The sequence below is a fragment of the Megalobrama amblycephala genome, linkage group LG23 (assembly GCF_018812025.1).
Source record: "Megalobrama amblycephala isolate DHTTF-2021 linkage group LG23, ASM1881202v1, whole genome shotgun sequence".
Taxonomy (NCBI): Eukaryota; Metazoa; Chordata; class Actinopteri; order Cypriniformes; family Xenocyprididae; genus Megalobrama; species Megalobrama amblycephala.
This window is the reverse complement of record NC_063066.1, coordinates 5,637,981-5,652,381: the sequence shown is the minus strand read 5'-3', so window position 1 is coordinate 5,652,381 and position 14,401 is coordinate 5,637,981. Positions and strand designations below refer to the sequence as shown.

The following is a 14,401-nucleotide window of genomic DNA, read 5'->3' as shown; positions in this document are numbered from 1 at the left end:
CTGTCTATCGTTTGTTCATCTGTATCTGTCTGTCTATCTGTCTATTGTTTGTTCGTCTGTGTCTGTCTGTCTATCGTTTGTTCGTCTGTATCTGTCTGTCTATCTGTCTATTGTTTGTTCGTCTGTGTCTGTCTGTCTATCTGTCTATCGTTCGTCTGTGTCTATCTGTCTATCGTTTGTTCGTTTGTCTGTCTGTCTATCTGTTTATCGTTCGTTCGTCTGTCTATCTGTCTACTGTTAGTTCATTCGTCTGTGTCTGTCTATCTGTCTATCATTCGTTTGTCTGTCTATCGTTCGTTCGTCTGTGTCTGTCTGTCTAACTATCGTTCGTTAGTCTGTCTGTCTATCTATCATTCGTCTGTCTGTCTATCGTTCGTTCGTCTGTCTATCTGTCTCGTTCATTCGTTTGTGTCTGTCTGTCTATCGTTCATTCGTCTCTGTCTGTCTGTCTATCTATCGTTCGTTCGTTTGTCTATCTGTCTCGTTCGTTCGTCTGTGTCTGTCTGTCTGTCTATCTATCGTTCGTTCGTCTGTCTATCTATCTCATTCGTTCGTCTGTGTCTGTCTATCTATCGTTCTTTCGTCTGTGTCTGTCTATCTATCGTTCTTTCGTCTGTGTCTGTCTGTCTATCTGTCTATTATTTGTTCGTTTGTGTCTGTCTGTCTATCATTCGTTCATCTGTCTATCTGTCGTTCATCTGTGTCTGTATGTCTATCGTTCATTTGTCTCTGTCTGTCTGTCTGTCTATCTGTCTATCGTTCATTCATCTGTCTGTCTATCTATCATTCGTTCGTCTGTGTCTGTCTGTCGTTCATTCGTCTGTGTCTGTCTATCTATCGTTCATTCATCTGTCTGTCTGTCTATCTATCATTCGTTCGCTCGTCTGTCTATCTACTGTATCTAACGTCTGTCTGTCTATCTATCATTTGTTTGCCTGTCTGTCTGTGTCTGTATCTATCTATCTATCTATCTATCTATCTATCTATCTATCTATCTATCTATCTATCTATCTATCTATCTATCTATCTATCTATCTATCTATCTATCTATCATTCTATCATTGTATTATCTGTCTGTGTCTGTCTCTATCTATCTATTTTTTTATGCCTTTCCCTCTGACTTGTACTACAGTTTGTGTTCGGTGAGCAGCCTAGCATGGCTGCCTTGTTAGTTGGGATAGAGGTAATTCATTTATTTTTCAAAATTCATAAAGGCTGATGTGATTATTTAGTTTTGACTGTACATAATTAGCTTGAGATTATGGCATAATTTAATGTGTTTTATTAGTGTATTGTTTATGGTAATTTATTGTTCATGTACTCAAATATTGCGAGACGTTCTGCATTTGTCAATAGCACATTTGGGTCTCTAATTAGGTTGCATGGAGTTGCGAAGAAAATTGTGCGAAGATGATGACAGGCCTATCAACATATCTCTGAGGTTTATGGGTAACTTACAGTGTGAGAATGTGACTTGGATGACAAACACAATGCCATGCATCTCAGCATGTATTAACATTCGTGCACGTGCTGCTTTTGCAAGCTGTTTTTATGGCAGTGAGGATACAACACACTCACACACTTGCACATACACAAACGACAAACAACGTGACTGTCAGGAGGTGTCTGTTTGTATCAGAGCTAAATCATTGGTTTAACTGATTTAAAATCAATATTCAGGCAATGATTTTGAGTTTCTCTTATTACTCGCACTCACACGGGTTCAGGTGCCGGTTGTGAAGGTGTTATATGGGCTGTGTGAAATTGGGCACATTAGTCAAGGAGGCCCAACCCTCTCTCACCGGATGCCGTGCATAAGGGAATTCTTTCTGATTCACACATATTCCCTCAAGCATCCCTCCATCTGAAGTCACTGAATCAGCACTATGCGGATTTAAAGGGCCCACACTTCTCAAAGGGGCCTGACAGCTTCGGCTTTCATAGCGTTTTAATGTGACATTCTTGCGTCGTATTTTGTTTATTTTCTCTTCCTTTATGTCAGGACTCTCCTGGCGCTGTCGGTCCGGCTTACACACCTGCAGCGCCCCAGGGGAAGTGTACGGCTCAGACCCCACACCCCTGACACTCAACATCGAGGAAACGAGGAACACTTAGACCCGAGGAACCTTTCAAAGATCACAGAGTCTGGAGTTATTACCCGGCCGTAACAAAACACTGTCGCTGCAGTTCCGCTGCTCCACCTCAACGTCAACCAAACCTATCATCTCGAGCCAATTATCAACAAAGACAAATTGGCAGGAATTAAATTTACGGTAGAGGTTGCGTGCCACACATAAAATAAGGGAATGATGTTTAGTCTACAATCCAAATTAATGCCTGTGTTTTTGTTTTCCAGTCGTCTCCATATCAAATGAGATTGATGGTTATACGGGATTATTCATTGTTTTTGGAATAACAGTATCTGTAGCACTATGCTGGTCTGTTTGTGTAATGTGGCTCAAAATGGATTTGTAAAAAATTCATTTCATGCGATTTATATTCTGCCTTTTTTCCCTCGTAATTCTGAGGATTAAAGCAAGAAATCAGAAAAAAGTCAGAATGGTGAGGAGGGAAAAAGTATCTTTTTCTTTTCTTTTTTTTTTTTTTATGGTGGAAACAAGCTTCCATACATTTCAATATGGCAAAACATACTTTTTCAAAACATTCATTTTCCAAATATATGCCAAATATACACTCTTAGTTTGAAAATGGACAAACCCAGTGATTGGGTTGTTTTAACCCGGCGGTTGGGTTAAATATTTGCCCAACCTGTTGGGTAGTTTTATTTAACTCAACTATTGTTTCAAAATTACTGTATTACTCGCTTAAAATGAACCCAAAATATGTTGGAAATTAATATTTATTAATATGTTTAATAAATGAATATTTATAAATTAGTTTAATGAGTAATAATTAAACAATAAACATTTATGAAATTTCTTATTAATAAATTTTCACCTCTTGATTATTATTGTTGCCTCTAGTAATTATGTTTCTGATTTTTAATTTCCAACCTATTTTGGGTTAATTTTAAGCCAGCCATATAGTCATTTTTAAATAATAGTTGGGTTAAATAAAACTGATCAACACATCGGGCAAACATTTAACCCAACTGCTGGGTTAAAACAACTCAGTCACTGGGTTTGTCCATTTTCAACCCAACTTGGTTGGATTGAAACATACATGGGAGTGTATGTTGTAAGCAACATATATTGCTTGGCCACTTTTTGTAGATTTTGAACATATTTTATATATATATATATATATATTTACTGAACCTAAACATAGGAGCCTGATAAAAAATGATCATTTTAGAAGAAAATTTCAGGTGGCACTTAGAAGCTTTTGCATCTGAAGTCTATATATATATACATACTTTTTTTTTTTTTTAACTAAAAATAAAATTCTTATTAAAGCCAGTTTTGGTTGAAACTAGTCAAGATTTAGGGTAGAAAACCTGTTATACATTTTGAAATTTTTAATGTTCTGGGAATTTTTTTTAGGCAATAATATTTAGTCTTCAATGCAAATGAATGTTTTTGCTCAATGTTTTTGCTCCTTGGCTGTGTCCGTATCAAATGAGCTTGGTGATTAAATGGGATTATTCTTTGTTTTTGGAATAACAGTATCTGTAGCTGTATGTACATGCTGGTCTGTTTGTGTAATGTGGCTCAAAATGGATTTGTAAAAATTTAATTTCATGCGATTTATATTCTGCCTTTTTTCCCTCGTAATTCTGAGGATTAAAGCAAGAAATCAGAAAAAAGTCAGAATGGTGAGGGGGGAAAAAGTTTCTTTTTCTTTTCTTTTTTTTTTTGTGGTGGAAACAAGCTTCCATACATTTCAATACGGCAAAACATACTTTTTCAAAACATTCATTTTCCAAATATATGCCAAATATACACTCAAAAAAAAAAAACAAGTTGGTTTGAAAATGGACAAACCCAGCGGTTGGGTTAAATGTTTGCCCAACCTGTTGGGTAGTTTTATTTAACTCAACTATTGTTTAAAAATTACTGTATTACTCGCTTAAAATGAACCCAAAATATGTTGGAAATTAACATTTATTAATATGTGTAATAAATGAATATTTATAAATTAGTTTAATGAGTAATAATTAAACAATAAACATTTATGAAATTGCTTATTAATAATTTTTCACCTCTTGATTATTATTGTTGCCTCTAGTAATTATGTTTCTGATTTTTAATTTCCAACCTATTTTGGGTTAATTTTAAGCCAGCCATATAGTCATTTTTAAATAATAGCTGGGTTAAATAAAACTGATCAACACATCGGGCAAACATTTAACCCAACTGCTGGGTTAAAACAACTCAGTCACTGGGTTTGTTCATTTTCAGCTTGGGTTGTTTTTAACCCAGCATTTTTTAGAGTGTATGCTGTAAGCAACATATATTGCTTGGCCACCTTTTGTAGATTTTGAACATATTTTATATATATATATATATATATGAATAGTTCCATTGCAAAAACCTCTAAGTGCCATCTGAAATTTTCTTCTAAAATTATAATTTTTTTATCAAACTCCTATGTTTATGTTCAATTATTTCATTTTAACAGCAATGAAAGGACTTATTGATTGCCATTAAAGTGAAATTACTGAACCTAAACATAGGAGCCTGATAAAAAATTATCATTTTAGAAGAAAATTTCAGGTGGCACTTAGAGGCTTTTGCATCTGAAGTCTTCATATATATATATATATATATATATATATATATATATATATATATATATATATATATATATATATATATATATATATATAATATGTTCAAAATCTACAAAAGGTGGCCAAGCAATATATGTTGCTTACAACATACACTCTAAAAAATGCTGGGTTAAAAACAACCCAAGCTGAAAATGGACAAACCCAGTGACTGAGCTTAGGGTAGAAAAACTGTTATACATTTTGAAATTTTTATTGTTCTGGGAATTTTTTTTAGGCAATAATATTTAGTCTACAATGCAAATGAATGTTTTTGCTCAATGTTTTTGCTCCTTGGCTGTGTCCGTATCAAATGAGCTTGGTGATTAAATGGGATTATTCTTTGTTTTTGGAATAACAGTATCTGTAGCTGTACATGCTGGTCTGTTTGTGTATGCGCGTATGAGCGCGATATCTTTGCATGTGCGTTTTTGCGTACGCATGTGCGATCTGCAGCAACTGGGACACCAGGCACACCAGGAACGGTCCCTTTCCCAGAGTGCCGAGCAGCAGTGCCCGCCTAGCTTTGGCACCTCAGCTGTCAGCCCGTTCTGCTGATGAGGAGAAGGTGTGGGGCGATGAAGCCGATAATGAAGGTACCATCTTGTTGTCACGACAGATTGTTTGCTCTGGGCTTTCCGAGGTGCCGGCAAGCTCCACCAAACTCCACGCCCCTTCTGCCTCGGGGCTTGGCACCTCTGCCAGGGAGAGGAAGGTATTTTTACCAAGCGTGCAACTTTCTGCACTCCTGCTCAGAGCAGCCATGTTAATATTTTGCCTAATGACTATCTATTTTGTAGATGTGCATGTGTTTTCTGTCTCCCTCGGTGTTAATAAACTGTAAGCGCACACACAAAAGACATTTTTTTTTTCTTTGAACATTACGAGCGTGTAAGGATGGCCCTAAATTAAACCAATTTCTTTATCCGGCTGAGATTCAGATTTAGTGTTGAAATGGTTTCACGTGGGGTTTTTCGCTCTCTCTGAGGAGCTTTAGAACTGAAGACTCTGAATGGCTGTATCTGAGTGAGCCAAGACTTCAAAAGGGTGCTTTGTGAAATCTGTCAAGGATTTACCTCTAATGAGAGTTTGCCCACTTGATGAGGGACGCCCACTTCCTCTGGACTAAATGCCATATTCATTACCTGCTTGTCTCTGATATTGTGCTCTTTGTCTCTGACTTGTTGTATTGTTTATTATCTGCCACTCCAGATCAAAGTGATCTGATCTTTATGCTCCCTAAACACATAAGAATCCTTACAGAAGGGTGGAAATAGATGGAAGACAAGCTAACTAGCTCTAAAAACTAATAAAATATATGTAGACCTTGACAGAAGGGTCAAAACAGAGGAAAACTAACTAATTAGCGTGCTCGATAAAAACAGGACCCTCTAAATAAATAAATAATGATGTTTATTGTTCATAAAAACTCTCATGTATGGATCCAAACAGAGCAAATTTAACTTACTTACTATATAATTAACTAACTAGTGATCTGATAAACACAAAGGCACCCTAGATATGGTTAGGAAGAACTAACAAAGTAAATAAATCCTAATAACTTTTAGGGCATTAATCCTACGGATGAAATGAATCATTTGAAGAAAACCATATGCAGAAGCATCTGCTTTCTGTGACTCTTAACTTGCTGAAAAGTCCAAACTCTCTCCAGAGTCTCTTGCAGCACACCAAACACTGTTTTCAAATGGAAGGGCCATCTGTCCTCCGCTCTTCCCTTGCGAGGGCTTTTCTTGGCACACAGGGATGCTCTACCTCCACCGCCGACACTCTGAAATAACTCTCTCCAGACAACTCCCAAAAGTGGTGGGATATGGACTGTGATTGGACGTTCTGTGTGTGTGAATGTGCTGAAAGTATTTGGAGAAGCATAGATCTCACACTAAATGTCACACAAAGTGAACTGCCAACATATGACTTGAAGTAAATATTTTCTCAGGCATAATTTCATGTGACCAATTAACTCCCAATCTGTTTCAGCTTTCGATGCAATAAAAGAGAGAACAATCTAAGAATATCTTCTCAAATATCTTCATTTCCTGAATCCTTTATGTCCATTCCACCTGTCACAAAAGTGAATCATCAAAGCCCTGGGGCTTTCAGAGGAAGACAGGCTTATTTAGGGACAACTAAAGGAAAGCTTTAATCTGTGTTCTTTTCAGGTCCTGAATGGTTGAGAGCTAAAGAGGCCTGTGGCAATAGGAGGCATGAATTGAATTGGATTGGATTGGATCGGATTGGACGGTCACAAACTGACCCTCTGGGTAGGTTTTAAATGAGAAAAATTTTAAATAAAAAAAGTAATGAGCTATTAGCAGTCAGCCATGATTAATTTATTCAGTGAGCAATAGTGTCCAATAGCGGAGGTTTATTAAGCGAGTCATATTTGTCTGGTCATGTGATCTCAACATGTCGGCCCCCATGATGCAGTGTTATTTTAGAATTATACCTCTACTAGTATTCAATTAGATTTTATTTTTATATTTTTTTCATTTTCATGTTTTACTAATTTTGTTACATGCTTTTGTGATATTAGTTTTAGTCATTTTAGAACAACAACTCTTGGAATAGTCTTAGCATGTTATTGAATATGGCATTGTTAAAGTGTTTGGTCTTGGTGGACTAGATCTGCTACACTGCTGTTGTTTATTGCTTCTGCTGTTCTGCAGAGCAAGTATAGACTTGCTACTGCCAGTAGATACACAGACACGCTACTGTGAGCATGTAAGATATGCTGCTGCCGCTGCATAAATAGACTTAAATTCAGTAGCAGATCTAGGCAGGTGGAGCTGGGGAGGTGGAGGAACTCTGATAGCGCACTGCAAGACTAGCTTATAGCAAACACTGAACCAGCGTGTATCAAACTGCCAAAGTCACGTCCCCCAGTGGTGAACCACTGAAATTTTGAAACACTTATGATTTAACAAAGCCTCATTTACTGTAATCATGTGAATATGGCAGTTTGATACACTGATTCGAAACAAAAGATTCGTAAAGCTTCATGAAGCAGTGTTTTGAAATCGCCCATCACTAGATATTGTTGAATAAAGTCGTTATTTTGTTTTTTGGCACACAAAAAATATTCTCCTCGCTTCATAACATTATGGTTGAACCACTGTAGTCACATGAACTGTTTTAAATGAGTCTTTCTGTGCATTGAAAGTGTAAATTATCTTGCTGTCAATGCAGGCCTCACTGAGCCATTGGATTTCATCAAAAACATCTTAATTTGTGTGATGAACGAAGGTCTTACAGGTGTGGAACGACATGAGGGTGAGTAATAAATGACAGAATTTTCATTTCTGGGTGAACTAACCCTTTAAGAGTAGATTTAAAAATGTCCAATGAAGGAGCAGACCTCACATGATAGGGGAGACCTTTCCAAAGCTTGGGCCCAGCCACAGAAAAGGCCCGATCACTCTTTGAATTGTAGCGACAACGTGGCATCAAAGTCAAAGATCACTCCGAGGCTTTTGATTTGTTTACGTACATTGGTTGAGAGAGGATTTCAAGATCAGGGGAGGAATTTGCAGGGCAACCTAAAATTAAAAACTCAGTTTTATCCTCATTTAGCTGCAGAAAATTATTTGTCATCCACCTCTTGAAATTATTTATGCATTTCAATAACACATCGACTGAAACAGTGGTGTCAAGCCTTACTGGAAGGTAAAACTGAGAATCATCTGCGTAACAGTAATATGAAATGTTGTATTTCTGAAAAATGTGGGCCAAGGGGAGCGTATAGAGGGGAAACAATAAAGGTCCCAAAACGGATCCCTGGGGCACACCGCACAATACAGGCGCTGATGATGAGGAAAACATCCCTAAATTTACAGAAAAAGCCCTATTCTTGAGGTAAGAAGCAAACCGAAAATAACTAAAAATTATTTGTCGCAGTTTTAGTTTTAATAAACAATAACAAAACGTCCATGAGGTCACCCGAACCATATTAAACAAAGCTTTTATTAATCTACTAGGACTGGATTCTTCATCTCATGAGTGTATATTATTTTAAAATAGTTCATTCATTTATTTACGTGTCAAAACGAGGACGATACATGCGATGCACAATACATACTAAGTGCACCTTTAACTGGTCTTTCAGGGCAGGCATGTTTTCATATCACACCACATGCCATGAAAGTGATGACCAGATGAAAGGCCACGCAAACGCTGGAATGCCTTCTCACCGCAGAGCTGAAGCCTAGGAAGTGATCGTTTGCGCTGCACTAATCACTCGTGATAATACAGCGAGCTCCAGTCCTGCCGCTCGTAATGAGGGAGTTGTTTTGGGAACCTGGGATGACGGCGGCTCCTGCAGGTGTCTATTGTATTCGCTCTCCATGAGAGGTTTAGGAGTGGGAGGAGTGGCGGCTAGTTTGAAAACGACCACTAGAAAAGGACCGGGCATGGATTAGCTTGTTCCCAGCAGTATGGGGCTATTTTGGAGGTAACGTCATTAGATGGCATTAAAGCGATTCACTTTTTTCCCCTTTATGCCTGAGTCTTTCCACAATAAGGGGAGGATTAGAGTAAAAGCAGCTTTAATTGACAAACCTCAATTATTGATTTGCCTTCAAAATAACGTTATCCTCCACCGCTCTTCAGTGATACCCCATATAAATGTTTAGCGTTAGATCCGTCTCTGTCAGGAGAGAAAACAAAGTGTATTGTATTCATGATGCAAAACAGCTTCTGATGTTCTGAAACCAATTGTGAATTTCTAAAATAACCATCATGTTTAGTTAGACAAAGTTGATTGTGTTTAGTAAAAGCTGTACGTGTTTAAAATCAACATTCAAAGCATTTTGCCAAAGTGTCAGGTTGTTTCATATAATGGCTTCTACTTGAAACTTTATTACCTGTCTGAAAAATTATGATTAGCCATCAGAACTGAGCCATTTTGCTCAAGTGAAGCAACTTCACCGTTCGCATAGCAGGAACAAGCAGCGCTGCACTAATGTAGCCCTTCATCTCTCTAGAGCCGCGCTGTAATTAAAGCATGATTAAGAGGCCGGGCCTGATGAATGTGTTTCTAAGTGCCCCATGCTGTGCTGCTGTTGGGCCCAGCATGGCGATTTTAATTGATTCGGGCTAATCAGTGAGCAGAATTAAAACAGTCACAGTTGTTTGGAAGAACAAGAGAGCAGGTCTGGGCACCAGGATGAGTGAAACCAGCAGAAGGCCTGATCCACGCTGGAACGGCTTTCAGCCCCGCATAAATTACAGCGGGGAGGCGCACCATTGCGCCTGGCGGTTTGGTGAGACAAATGCGAGCTGCTATTGTTTATTGTCCACAGAAATGCTCGGCAGAGAGAATGTTCTGCCTCGTTTTTATTCTTGGTTATGTCAATGTGTTGTCAGTGTGCGCCTGTACAATTTTTTTTCTACTTAATTACTTGACTGAAGAGTCGTAAATACAATGGAAACGAATTGTTCTTAAGATTGCAGTGGAGGCGATTGATTTATTAGCATGATTGCTTTGGCAACTCACAGAAAATGTCCTATGGAGTCAGTTTAAACATTTCTAATGATTGCGGCAAGGCCGTAACCATGTCTTGAACATTGGGGGGGGGACCAAATTGGTGGTGTTTTTTTTTTTTTTTAATAAATTAAATAATTAAAGGATTAAAAGGGATTTAAGGGAATAAAGAAGAAATAAGAACGATAAAAGAAGTTCTAGGTCTAACTATATCCTATAGTTGTGAAGTAGTCCATTTAAACTCTTTGCAAATAATATTTTACTTAAAAATATGCACACATTTATTCTTGCTTGTATGTCAGAAATGTAACAAAACTTCTCTTGCAGTGTTGCCAAGTCCGAGGTTTTCCCACGGAATTGGGCTACTTTAACACTGTTGCTGCGGGTTGTTTTTCATGTCTGTGGGTTGACCCCAAATAACATGATATTTAACCCCTGAACCCCACTAAAAACGCGGATTTTACCCCCACCCGGAGGAAAAGCGATTGGGCTAGTTTTGAGCAGCAATTGGGTGGGTTTTATTGTGAAAACCTGGCAACCCCGGTCTCTTGTCTCGTCACATTCACTTAAGGCAGGAACACACCAAACCTTCGCCGACGAACTAGTGGCTACGAAAGCAGACTGACTGGTTCACGTGGGCAGCGTCTGGGTCCAAAATTGCCCAAAGTTGCCCTGACTCGACAACCGACGACCAAGTAGCACGTCCGTTCTGCGCCTGCGTAAGATGAAATGCCTTTCCGTACCAGAAGGTGGCAGTAGCTAAACAGCCAATCAGAATGATCAGATGGGTTGATGGACCGACGAGCTCCAACGGCGACGAAAAAAGGGTGACGAGGACCAACTTCAGCCGACGAAACTTAGTCTATCGATGAACAAAAATCGCCCGACGGCCAACCGCCGACCGCCGGCTTGGTGTGTTCCTGCCTTTATGAATGACAACATTTAAATGATAGCACATTTTCAATTCAAAATGGAGAAATTCCATTAAAAAGTTGAGTAGTTTGCATTACTGTATGTTACTGTGGGTCTTTAAACAAATCCATCCTTAATCAGTTGTCAAATATTAAATTAAATAGTTTAGCTACTTATATCTTACCACAAGTGTCACAATCGAATTCACACTCGTCTTCAGTGAATAATAAGCCCCGCCTTCTTTGATCTGATTGGCCATCATTTTGACATTGACGAGTTCTGTTAGAACACTGAGGCAGACCAGCCTAAAAATGTAACTTTTTAAACTGTTTGTCATCCTTACAACTTACAGAGTGATGCATAACGGATTAAGAAATATCAAATATTAAGGGGGACAATTTGGCCACTTCCAATTACCTATAGTGGTTAAGGCTCTGGATGCGGGGTTGCAGAATGTCAAGTCAAAGGAGTCTATAAGCTCAAACCTGACAGGCTGAGGAGTCTTTAGTTGGTTTAACCCCCCTGTTGTGGCTCTAGTGTTGGCAGGGGGCCCTGCTGCTCAAGAAGAGGAAGTCCTGATGATGTCCGTGACAGCAGCCCTCAGGGCCTGGACTGGAGCCAGAGAGTCCATAATGACACGCAGTCAGATGGACCAATGACTTCACAGTACTTAAATTACAACGTTAAATCACTGGAGGGTCATCTGTGTAACACCACAGCAATCAGATAAAGTTATGTGTGTTGATATGATGAAATGATCTTCTTTATGTTTAAAACATGGGTACGATTTACCAGGATAGGTGAACACTCACCTTTATGTTGCTCCAAACCTGTATGACTTTCTTTATTTTTCACTGTAAAAAAAGCAATTGCATACTTTACAGTTTACAAAACCCTTTGAGTCACAAATATTAAGATATGTGAATACTTCAAACTACATTGAATTCCCGCAAACACTAGTCAAACACTCTTGTCTGAACAAAGAAATTCATATTGAACAATATGTTCTCGGCATGCACTGCAGAATGAATATATTGTACAGGTACTGTTACAGGATTATTATTTAAACTTTATTTAAACTTTTGTTGCTCATTTTTTTGGTCCATACATTGAAAGTCAGTGGTCTCCAAGCTGTTTGGTTATCATCATTCTTAAAAATATCATCTTTTGTGTTCCACAGAAGAACAAAACTGACAAGGGTGAGTAAATGATGCTTTTTGGGTGAACTATTAATGATACAACACTAAATGACTTTGCCTATTTTAGTGAATTTGCTCTATTTGTGTCTACAGACCAGCTTGGATTATAGTTCCCCAACAAACACGGTGTACAGTAAAGACAGATGTTTTGGCTGTGAACATGTCGTCTGCAATAGATAATGGTGATCTAATGAGAGAAGCCAAGCTGGCTGTACAGATGGCCGTCCTGAGGTGGCTAAAACATCCAGTACGAAAGATGTCACAAGATCTGCCTCCAAGGCCCCTATTAGAGGAATCATACAATTAAACACCGTTTAGAAACTCACTGGTACAGCATAGTGAACTAAAATATTACATAATGAGTATGTTTAGATTATCTAAAGATAATTCAAATGATGTTTTAGCACAGAAATGAATTCAAATGTGTCCCAAAAGACTAATCGGTTTCCTGGTGGAAATTGTATATGGAGCTTTAATTGAATACACCATTTAATCCTCCTGACCCGGCTAAAAATAATCTGTGTTTTATGCTTTCTGTGAAGTAAAATTTAGAAATGATTGAAGTCAACGTGAATTGCAGTTTGGAAATTAATTTACCTCTGTATTGTGATGTAGTGCAACAGGATATTAAATGGGAAAACATGTAGGTTGGGACTGGGAATTGATTGGAACAATGAATTTACTAAAACAATGCCTTAATTAGCATATTTGTTTACATTATCAATCAGCCCACATGGTCTAGTCAAGTCAAGTCAAGTCAAATTTATTTATATAGCGCTTTTACAATTGGTAATTGTTTCAAAGCAGCTTTACATATTAGAAGCACAGAAAAAAGGGAAGTGGTTAAAAATGAGCTGTACAAACAAGCGTGGTAATATGTAACATATACAAGATGGTGCTACATTAAGCCAATGTCGGCTGACTCCCAGGGGTGGAAAAAACCCCCTAGGAGAAAAACCCAGCGTGCTAACACTGAGAAAAAAGTCCTAGGAGGGAAAAAACCCCTTGGAAGATATATATAATATATGTAAATGGATATGGAGATCAAAATCTGAATTATACATTTTAATTATAGAGATTGAAAATAGATTATATATAAATATATGTAAGCGGATACGGGGATTAAAAATCTGAATTATAGATGCAGCCTGTCTATGTGACATAAATGGAAAAGGTACATTTTGGTAACACTTTAGTATAGAGAACACATATTAACTATGACTGAATAAACTCCTAATTTACTGCTTATCAATAGTTAGTAAGGTAGTTGTTAAGTTTAGGTATTGGGTAGGATTAAGAATATAGAATAAGGTCTTGCAGAATAATGCATTAATAAGTACTAATAAACAGTCAATATGCATGCTAATAAGCAACTAAAAGACCCTAAAATAAAGTGTTTAAGGTCCAATTCTCTTCATTATCTAGTTGCTATTAGCATGCATATTACTAGGATATTGGCCATTTATTAGTACTTATAAAGCACATAGTAATGCCTTATTCTGCATGATCATATTCTACATCCCTTAATCTACCCAATACCTAAACTTAACAACTACCTTACTAACTATTAATAAGCAGTAATTGGGAGTTTATTGAGGGAAAAGTCATAGTTAATAGTTAACAGTGAGAACTGGACCCTAATCTAAAGTGTGACCAAAAATATTTTATGATAAAATCATCTCGTTAAGACTTTAGTTTAGGGTCCAATTCTCACTATTAACTAGTTGCTTATTAGCATGCATATTAGGATATTGGCCGTTTATTAGTACTTATAAAGCACATATTAATGCCTTATTCTGCATGACCATATTCTACATCCCTTAATCTACCCAATACTTAAAGGGTTTGTTCATTCAAAAATGAAAATTCTGTCATTAATTACTCACTCTCATATTGTTCCAAACCCGTAAGACCTTCGTTCATCTTCAGAACACAAATGAAGACTTTTTGATGAAATCTGTCCTTCCATATACAGCTACGCAATTTAAACTTTGACGCTTCAAAATGAGGTTTGTTCTCTCGGGTCAAGCAAGTCACATGTTTACATGTGAATAAAAGGCT

The 14,401-nt window shown here is 37.7% G+C and overlaps 1 long non-coding RNA gene across 1 annotated transcript in view; it reads left to right on the top strand.

Annotated features, from left to right (window-relative positions):
* LOC125259245 overlaps nt 1-13,133 on the top strand; it is a 33,209-nt gene extending 20,076 nt beyond the window's left edge. The window contains exons 3-4 of the long non-coding RNA XR_007182760.1: nt 6,910-7,011; nt 11,679-13,133. This is a non-coding gene — a long non-coding RNA (uncharacterized LOC125259245). The remainder of the gene's footprint in view (nt 1-6,909; nt 7,012-11,678) is intronic.
* Nucleotides 13,134-14,401: the final 1,268 nt, after the last annotated feature.